General features: G+C 44.2%; 1 long non-coding RNA gene across 2 annotated transcripts; it reads right to left on the bottom strand.

Annotated features, from left to right (window-relative positions):
- Positions 1–220: 220 nt before the first annotated feature.
- On the bottom strand, positions 221–7783 carry LOC138756597 (uncharacterized). 2 transcript variants are annotated; one of them, XR_011353181.1, is made up of 4 exons: positions 7608–7783; positions 5899–6097; positions 4389–4547; positions 221–2593 (listed from the first exon to the last, which is right to left on the bottom strand). It is a non-coding gene; the product is annotated as an uncharacterized lncRNA (long non-coding RNA). The 2 variants fall into 2 exon arrangements; XR_011353180.1 differs by having other exon boundaries at positions 5899–7783.
- Positions 7784–9010: the final 1227 nt, after the last annotated feature.

The raw sequence follows: 9010 nt of genomic DNA, 5'->3' as shown, positions 1-9010 counted from the left end.
GGTGAATATTTATTGGAATTATGTAAAACAAACAAACATGCTAAACTGGTATGGCACTAGCATTCATTTTGAAGGTCATTTCACAAGTTCAACAACCTGTAATTAAATTTAGACACACAGCACAGTAACAGGCCCTTTCAGCACACGAGTCTGTGCTGCCCAATACACTCAACTGACCTATACCCCCAGTATGCTTTTGTTGGGACCTATCAGTAGCCCCAATAATGACACAGATAAAGACTGAGGGGAACGATAGGCTTTATTGTACTAGAAACTGCTGGCTGGGGTCCAAGGCTAGGAATGAGTGGGAAGGAGAAAGGGCTCGGCCTTTATGGCCCGGGGTCACATGGGCAGGACTAAGAGAGGAGCCAAGGTAGAAGGACACCTGGAGGGTGAGCCAGCCAGTACATATAATCATATCACTACATTCACCCCCTATTAAAAAAAATGGAACCCACCACAAAACAATCAACAAACTGGAGTGATAACAGCAACAACAACAATAATACAGTAGCAAAATAGCCGCAGTATAATCAGATAATACAAAGGGTGGGAGAAGCAGATGCCCCCGCCAGCTAGAGGTTGAGCCACACGGGCGGCCTCCTCCATCCGCCGAACCGCTGTAGAACCATAGTGTCCATATGGCACTCCTCCGGAGATGAGACTGACGGGGGGGTGTCCACTATGGGGACTGTCTGAGAAGGGGTGCCAGCGGTGGACCTGGAGTGCTGGGGGGTCCTCCACTGCTGCATGGGAGGTAGATGCCTGGACATCCGGCTACAAGGCAGGCAGCTCAGACTCCAGGGTCGTGCTCTGATGCAGCACAATCGGGTCCGCGGTGTGCTCAGTAGCCAGCAAAGTTGTCTCAGGGTCTCCAGCCCTTGCCAGGTCTCGTATTGGCACAGTGTCCTCGTGGCCGTGCGGGTACCTCGCAAATGTGTATTGAGGGTTTGCATGTATGAGGTGCACCGCTTCACCCAGTGGGTCCATCTTATGGCCCCTGACGTGCTTCCGAAGCAGAACTGGCCCTGGGGTTGTCAGCCAGGGAGGGATGAAGGAACCATTTGCCAATCTCCTAGGAAAAGGAAAGAGGCGTTCATGCAGGGTGGTGTTAGTAGTGGTGCATAGTAAAGACCGGATGGCGTGAAGGGCTTTGGGCAGAACGTCCTGCCAGCGGGACACTGACAAATATTTGGATTTAAGGGCTAGGAGTGTTACCTTCCAGACGGTGCCATTCTCCCTTTCCACCTGGCCATTACCTCTAGGATTATAGCTGGTGGTCCTGCTGTTGGCTATGCCTCTGGCCAAAAAGTACTGTCGCAGCTCCTCACTCATGAACGAGCCCCCCCCTCCCCCCCCCGGTCACTATGAGTGTAATCGGGGTACCCGACCAGAGTGAAGATACTGCTCAGGGCCTTGATGACTGTAGCCGACATCATATCTGGGCAGGGGATTGCAAAGGGGAACCTGGAGAATTCGTTCACCACTGTCAGGAAGTAGGCAGTCCTATTTGTGGTAGAGAGGGGGCCCTTGAAATCAACGCTGAGCCATTCGAAAAGGCGAGTGGCCTTGATGAGATGTGCCTTTTCTAGCTGGTAGAATTGAGGCTTACACTCAGCGCAGATTTGACAGCGTCTGGTCATGGACTGGATATTTTCGATGGAGTATGGGAGGTTTCGTGTCTTGACAAAATGGTACAACCTCATGACTCCGGGCTGACATAGGTGGTCGTGCAGAATATGGAGATGGTCAAGATGTGTGCGGGCACACGTCCCTCGGGTTAGGGCATCCAGGGGGGTCATTGAGCTTACCTGGGCAGTACAAGATGTCGTAGTTGTAGGTGGACAATTCAATCCTCCACCTCAGAATCTTGTTATTCTTGATTTTACCCCATTGTTGGCACTGAACATGAAGGCCACTGCCCTATGGTTAGTCAACAGGGTAAATCTCTTACTGGCTAGGTAGTGCTGCCAGTGGCCCATTGCCTCAACGATAGCTTGAGCCTCCTTCTCAACGGAGGAGTGCCAGATTTCGGGACCGTGCAGGGTGTGGGAAAAAAATGCTACCGGCCTGCCTGCCTGGTTTAATGTGGCGGCCAGTGCGACATTGGAGGCATCGCTTTCCACCTGAAAGGGGACGGTTTCATCCATGGCATGCATTGTGGCCTTAGCGATGTCTCCTCAAATTTGGTCAAAAGCAGCCTGGGCCTCTGCCGATAATGGGAAGGTGGTCATATGAATTAGGGGGTGGGCCTTATCAGCGTAGTTGGGCACCCATTGTGAATAATAAGAGAACAGCACTTCTTGAGCACCTTCAGGGTGTTTGGGACAGTGAGCTCCATGAGGGGTCGCATGCGGTCTGGATTGGAGGCAATGACACCATGTGCCACGACCCATCCAAGAAGGGCCAGGTGCTCCATGTTGAACACGCATTTGTCCTTGTTGTACATCAAGTTGAGGGACTTGGCCTTACGCAAGAACTTTGCAAGATTAGCGTCGTGGTCCTGCTGGTCATGGCCGCAGACGGTGACATTGTCAAGGTAGGGGAACGTCGCCGTCAGCCCGTGTTCCTCCACCATCCGGTCCATCACTCTCTGAAAGGCAGAAACACCATTAGTAACAGCAAAAGGCACCCGCAGGAAGTGAAAAAGTTTCCCGTCCACCTCAAAGCCTGTATAGATTTGGTCGGCTGGATGGAGGGGGAGTTGGTGGTAGGCCGACTTAAGGTCAATGGTTGAAAAAATTCTGTACTTAGCGACCTTATTGACCAAATCCGGGGTAGTGGGTATGCATCCAACTGGGTGAAGCAGTTGATGGTCTGACTATAATCAATTACCATCCAGGTCTTGCCCACACCTCTGACCACAAGGGCCTGCGTCCTCCAGGGACTGGTGCTAGGGGCTATGATCCGAAAGAACTGCATGTCTTATGAACTATAGCGTTACTCTTGGTGATGATCGGTTTGCAATCCAGGGTGAGGTTCGCGAACAATGACAGGGGGGCACCCATAGCGTGGTGAGGTTGCAAGATGGTGCCGGAGACTGGGTGCTGGGACCACAAGGCAGTGCCGGGGACTGGTGGCTGTGCACGTTCAGCCTGAACTGACTCTGAAAGTCAAGGCCCAGGAGGATCGGCGTGCAGAGGCGAGAGATAATTAACAATACAAAATCGTTATAACACTCCCCTCCCCACCGTCAGCGATGCTACTCATTACCCCCGGATACTGGTCTGTTGGTCCCTTGCAGCCATTGAAATTGTCCCAGTCATGGGTCGGACTGGGAGGGAGAGTCTCTGGACCACGTCAGGGTGCACGAAACTTTCCGTGCTGCCGCTATCGAAAAGTTAGATCATTATATGCCCATTCACCTCGATCCGCATAATGAAATTGGGTGAGGGCTGGCTTGATTCAGTGACCGATGCCAGGATAGGCATCCCTTCATCATCGTCGTCAGTGGGGAGGCCTTCCCATGATGGCGACCTCCATGTTGACCACTCACTGTTCGATGAGGAAAAAGGCGGAAGTGGAGTCGTGGCAGTTGGCTGAGGTTGGGAGCGATGGCCGACAATATGGCGCTCCCCCTACCGCGCCCGCGGTCAGCGCCGGAAGTTCCTCTGGAACGAACGCCGCACTGCTCCCAAACTGCGGTCAGGACCTGCAAACCCTCTTCCCGCAGCCCTAACACATAGCCCCCCTCGTGGGGCAGAGGCACCACAAATGCTTGGACTGCCCACAGAAGTTGCATCTCAACGATGCCATCGGCGTGATTGCAGTCGTGGCCAGGTTATTGACAAGACAGCATGGTGATAGGACATTTTGTAAGAATCATGCTCTGCTGTTACCTGCCTAGGTAAGCAACTTAGCAATCTCTTTGACGTAGGGTTGCTTTTAATAACCATGTTACATGCAGGTCTTGATGTCTGGTATGTGAGGGCTATTTGTTTCCAGTAACTTCTTATTGCTAGCTTGACTAATTTCCTTCCCTGTAAGATTCCTCCACAATAGCTCGAGGAAGGAGTCCAGAAATTAAAGAGTGTGCTCCCTCCTCTGGTTGTAACTTTTTTGTAAATTTTTCTCTGATAAAGATTTACTTTCTCCAGGACCACTGCTTCAACCACAATGGTTCTATCTTTATGAAAGCCAATATTAACAAGTGAAAACTAGCTTAAACAGGTATGAATCACTCATGCTATGCTTGTCACCAAATTTTTTTTCAAAAGGTTTGCTTCGTGAACAAAAATTGGAGATTATGATAGACAATATCAAGCTGAACACAAATCATATCAGATTTGCTGTATTATATAGAAGTTGAAGAAACATGAAATTAAATTTTGAAATTTAACATGATTAATCGCATAACGATACTGACGCATTCAGTTGATTCAACTGACCTAAAAATGTTTTGCCACTGGTTTTCATTTGTACTCAGCATCTGATGCCTCTCGTATCAGTGTCCAACAATAGTTGCCCAACTTGATGGATTCCAGTTGCCCTGATACCGCTTTTCCATGCTCGCAATGTCCTGGTGAAACTTTTAACCATGTTCGTCACTGATGGCGCCAAGATCAGCAGGGAAGAAGTCCAAATGCAAACGCAGAAAATTAATTTTCAATGACGTTTAACTTCATAGTGGGCAATACGCGAGTAGACTTAAAATATGACAGGAAATCACAAAAAAAAGTGATACCTAAACAAAAGGTACATGATAGGAAAATTTTAAAGTGATTTTATTTTGTGATCAGCTGCCCAAAATTCATAAAATGCACCCAAAAGTGTTCAGGAAGCAAAATCTTCATTGTCTGGTGTTATTGGTCCCCACTGGTGCAGTAGCCTGATACCAGTGCAGTTGAAACTAGCTGGCCACTGTTATTAATAAGTTATTCAGGCAGCCTGATTTGCAACCAAAACATGAATGTTAATTGTGCATTTCAATCCCTTCCTTTGTTTTGCTGTGCTTTATCAATCGACTCTCACCCCAATCACAGAGCCACTTTGAAGTTTACACTGAAGCAGTGGAAAACTCCTTTTAAAAGAAAATGCACCAACACCAGACCACTGCTGGGATATGATGCCCAAAATAAGGGTTGGACTGATGATTCAATGTACTTAGGTGCTTAAAAATCTGTGCAGAGTGTATTTTTTGTATCAAAAATGCCAAGATTATGGTTCATAGGAGATTATTCTCTTTCATGCAAATCCTGACTCAAACTAAAGGTTAGCAGAAACATATTTTTGTGTCTGGCCAAAAAAATCATATTCACATTAATGCAATAATTGCACTTAATATTATTTCACTTTCTGGAAACTTACACAAAACACGAGGGGAATCAACCTAAATCATTATCAATCTTAATGATTCTACACTGTTTAAATTTAATCCAATCTGAATTAGGCTGTGTAAAATAGTTCAAAGTTGTTTAGTTTGGATTAAATTCAAATTAAATAAAAAATGTAGTTTGATACTTTAATTAATTCTGATCAACTGAGGTTTTACTCATATAGATGAGCTAAGCTGACAAACTGCTTTATTGGCAGAGACATTGAAAAATTCAGTCTACAATGGCTTTTCATTGCAAACATAGCATGTTGTGTCTGTTTCTTATTAAAGTTTTTTTTCCCTAGAACAGACAAAAAGACCGATATGTAATGCCATAGATAATTGCACAACATTAGATCGGCTTTGGCATTTACATTTTTGTGGATTGCATCATGAATCGGCACAACATGCCTAATGGCTTTTGGAGTCTGCTAAACTTTAATAGCTACTAATATTTATCTTGATACATTTATTATCACTGAATAATATGCTTTACATAATACAGATCAAATCTTTTGAACACATAGGTAAAGAAATATATTATGAATCAGTGTAATTGCTGGCAAAGCAGTATAAACCTTTACCATGCAACTTTGCTCCCTTTGTGTGCAATGTGCAATGGTGGTGCCATTAAAGTAATGATTATGTGAAGCTTTGTAACTTTGACTTTTCCTTCTGGTCTACAGAATTTCCTCCATCATAATTTTTTTTTAAATGCAAGACCACAGTGCAGGTGGTCGGAGCACTGCATTCAACAGTCTTTAACCTTGACTTCCATCAAACCTGAAATAAAAACCATATATTAGTGCAGGATATGAAAATCCTTTGTAGCCATGTTTCTGAAGGGGAGCCTGATGTCATTGGCATCACTATGGCCTGAAGGGAATATTATTTATCACTGTTCATCACTTCACCAGGAAACTGGTTTCCAACAGGTTTGGATGAATGAGGCATTCCCCACATTTAACATGCAGGTAGAGTCAGTGTTCATTGATCCAAGGTGCGTGTGGTGATAATCGCAAATGCTGACATAGATTTCATGATGCAATGTGGTCTGCAGTTGGGTGATTTCAAGAGGACCCCTCTGAGTAGGTCCCAACCTGCCAGTGGGAATCCACAGAGAGGTCCCCTTTAAATTATTTAATTACTGGGATTCCTTCAGAACCAACCCAGAGTCCACCACCCAACCCACAATCGCACATCCCACAAATCCTTTGATTGGAGTTCCTCTTCATCAACTACACCCAGAACATTCAACTACTTCCACTTAACGCCCTGCACCACCATCCATTTAGGTATTAGTCATCCAATCTGACCAAAGTGGATCCCCTGAGAACTTCATGCTGCCAATTGAAACTCCCAAGCAATCTTCTCCACCATTCCCAAACAGGCCGCCAATTGCCAGCAGCCAATCATCACTTTGTTCTGTCTCATTCTAATTGATAAACCTATTCCGATCACTGAACCTACAATCTAGTTTAACTCCAGCTCCATTCTTGCCTGATAATCTTTGCACACAGTGTGCTAAGTTAAACTTACTCATCCATCTCAGTCAACAATACTGTACCTTAAATGAAAAACGGGAAAACCTTTAAGTTACAGGATTGCAGTTTAGGGGTTGGCTTCAATTGTGAAAATGCTCACCCATTTTCTGTTCCAAAATGTCATTAATTTTCCTATTTTTCTCCTGGTGTCCGTTTCCGCTATAAAACACAGTCATTACAGATAATACAGCATTACTTGCATTCTTCATGGTAACTATAGTCTTGCACTGGAAGCAGGCTGCTATCACAGATTAACTCTCTTTTCTGGCTCAACTTCAGATCTTCATTGGCTCCTGTCCAGTGCCTACTGTGTGTATTGAAATTCTGAGGACTTTCATCACACAGATCCCCGGAACTCACGGCAAATGTTAATGAAGAAAAATAAACAGGCTTTTTCCAGTTCCAACGTGGTACTCTAGTTACATCTGTGGGTTTTGGTTTATAGGGATTCTTTGATCCAATGGTATGATCTAAACATCTCTGCTCAGTCAATGGAATCTTCAACAACTGAACAAGTATTGACAGTGAACCAAGAGGTTCACCAAACATCAATTTTTCAAATGTCCCCAACTTTCTAAAATTTCTAATTTCACCCTCAGTTAATAATTACATTTTTTTTTAAATCATCCCATAAATACAGGATCTAGCCAGTGGAGTGGTGTAGTGATATGTTCAGCCGACTCTGACAATGGCAGAATCTTCTCTCCTTGATTGCAGTGGCATTCTGCATGAGTTTAAAATGCCCTTACCTCATCCCCTGTGGTCATATGTTGCTGGCATAGTCTCAATCTGAGTGACAGATCACAGGATCCAGGACAATGCCTGAAATAAAACTATTTAACATTGATTATGAATGTACGGAACAATCACGTATCTTAATTTACAGACGTTTTCAGCTCTTAAACAAATCATGTGAAAATGCTAACCTATGTGCGACAAAATATTTCACATCTGATTTAATCACTGTTAACATTAAAATTGACCTTCTGGTGTGGTTTACTTCATAATTGGGCTTTAGCTCCATATGAGTAATTTTCACATATGTCATTGTCATGCTGTTTGCATATTTCATGTGTTCTTTAAGAATAGGTCATAACAAGTCTTAGTCATCATCCAATTTCTTGACCCCTTTACTTTTCTTGAAGCCAGTGACTCATGCATTGGGTACATTCCTCAGCCAGTTAGTGACCTTATATTTTCAAAACAAGCAATAATTATGTCTCGCAAACAGTGAGTGTTGGCAGGCTGTTTAATTTTGAGAAAAGTGCCAAGGCAAGATGACCCAATCCTTCCATTATAGGGGCTGCTTCAAGACTGAACTATAACATGGAACAGGAAACCTCTCACCCGAATACATCGAAATTTGATATCAGTCTTCCATTACTAACCCAAATGAGATGAAACCTGGCATTTTCTTGTTTGATAATATGCAATCCTTGATCTTCTTGTGTGCCAGTGCTTGGGATAGCTGAGTATGAATAGGCCAACACTTGCTTTGCTGAAGCCATTTATAGAGCCTTTGCATTAATGGTTTTCAATCCTTTTTTTTCCACTCACATACCACCTTAAGTAATCCCTCTGCCATTGGTGCTCTGTGATTAGTGTGGGATTACTTAAGGTGGAATGTGAGTGGAAAGAAAAAGTTTGAAAACCACTGTTAATCGTACCTAATTGGCTTGTTAAGTGCAGGGTTTCATAACTACGAAGGAAATGGACCAATGACAAATTTTATGAAGCGAAATATTTCAGTAACAATTGGGTCAAGAGCAATGATTCTCAACCTTCCCACCTTAAGCAATCCCTTACTGATCACAGAGCACCTATGGCATAGGGATGACTTAAGATGGTGCGTGAGTGGAAAGAAAAAAGTTTGAAAACCACTCCTTTATAAGATGCCAACTTTTTAAAAAATAGATTCTGACTATTTCACTTCCATTGGCTGAGATTTAGGTGTGCTTGGAAAGTATTTAGCAGGAAAACAGGAATAATCCATCATTAATCAAATATCACCACTCTTCATTGCCTGAAACAAGGGGAACTTTCTTTGGATAAATTTGACCTCCCTCCCTTCATTGACACGAATTCCCCAAGTGATCGTTCCCCTTTAGTAGAGGGTGACTAACTCCTCTCTAGCAGTGTCATATCCATACAT

This window comes from Narcine bancroftii, chromosome 3 (genome assembly GCF_036971445.1).
Source record: "Narcine bancroftii isolate sNarBan1 chromosome 3, sNarBan1.hap1, whole genome shotgun sequence".
Lineage (NCBI taxonomy): Eukaryota > Metazoa > Chordata > Chondrichthyes > Torpediniformes > Narcinidae > Narcine > Narcine bancroftii.
This window is presented reverse-complemented; position numbering and strand designations above follow the sequence as displayed.